This window comes from Austrofundulus limnaeus, unplaced genomic scaffold (assembly GCF_001266775.1).
Source record: "Austrofundulus limnaeus strain Quisiro unplaced genomic scaffold, Austrofundulus_limnaeus-1.0 Scaffold398, whole genome shotgun sequence".
Classification (NCBI taxonomy): Eukaryota; Metazoa; Chordata; class Actinopteri; order Cyprinodontiformes; family Rivulidae; genus Austrofundulus; species Austrofundulus limnaeus.
Window position 1 is genome coordinate 192,461 of NW_013952800.1, and position 1,131 is coordinate 193,591.

A 1,131-nucleotide genomic window follows, 5' to 3' on the forward strand; every position below is an offset into this window, starting at 1 on the left:
CCTCCAGACCCCCTCCTCCCCCCCGAATCATCGATGGAGGCCCAGCTTACACGGTTCGCCGCATCCTCAAGTCCTGTCGTTGGGGTCGAGGCATCCAGTACCTTATCGATTGGGAGGGATACGGACTGAAGGAGAGATCATGGGTACCAGCTCACCATGTCCATGATAAAGCCCTCATCAGAGAGAAGCAACCCCAGTCAGCCAGCTCCAGCTAGAGGTCCGTCAGGAGCCGGACCTTGGGGGGGGGGCTCTGTTATGATTCTGTTCCTTGTCTGCCCAGATCATGCCTCAGTTCATCCCAGTTCACATCCAGCTCCTACTCATTGTTTTCACCCCTCCCGTTGAGACATCAATCAGATTCATTTCACTCACCTGTCAGCAGTATATGACCCTGTCTCGTCCTCCAGCTCGCCGCCAGATAATCATCAGCCTCGTCTATGATCTTCCAGCTTTCTTGTCCCTTGTCCTGCTCTAGTCTCATGTCCCCGACCTTGCTCATGTCTCCTGGTTTTTCGTCTCCAGCCTTAGCCCTTGTCGGACCTCACCTGCCATCTGCTCACACGGTAACGACCTTTTTTCTGTCCATTGGATTGTTGTCACTCGTCTGCTCCCTGAACGGTACCGCGACACATCTGACTTCCTGGATCTCGACCCCTGAACGTTTCTGTGGACCAACGACTGAGCTTTCCCCTTCAAACCTGGTAACGACATCTGATCACCTTGTGTATGACCCTTGACCATTTTCTGACCCAGAGTAAGCCCAGCGATATTGTCGCTCCTCGTGACAACACAGCCAGGAACCAAAACACATCAGCTGTTGTTTCAACCCGGACTTCCGCCCAGAAGGAGAGGTTGTGTCTCACTTTATATTTACAATTAATAATGTTTTCTTGACTCAACCTAACCCAAAATTTCTGTGTTCAGAGTTGATGACCCCGGAGTCCGGTCCCTACCTTCCCTTCCAGCTGAAATTTCTAACAATAAACTTGCTAAAACTTTGACCTTGTTCGATGTTTACTCAGAGCTCACAAAACAAACCGTAACACAGTCACATTTTTTACTATTTTATTTTTGTATTTCATTATATATTTTTGCTAAGTTTTTCCAACTACTTTATTTATTTATTCCAAC

General features: G+C 48.5%; 1 protein-coding gene and 1 long non-coding RNA gene across 2 annotated transcripts in view; both read left to right on the plus strand.

The window, feature by feature from the left end:
- adamts6 (ADAM metallopeptidase with thrombospondin type 1 motif, 6) overlaps positions 1-1,131 on the plus strand; it is a gene marked incomplete in the record, with an annotated part of 235,599 nt that overhangs the window by 76,244 nt on the left and 158,224 nt on the right.
- LOC106528715 (uncharacterized) lies at positions 803-998 on the plus strand. Its single transcript, XR_001311532.1, has 2 exons — positions 803-851; positions 925-998. It is a non-coding gene; the product is annotated as an uncharacterized LOC106528715 (long non-coding RNA).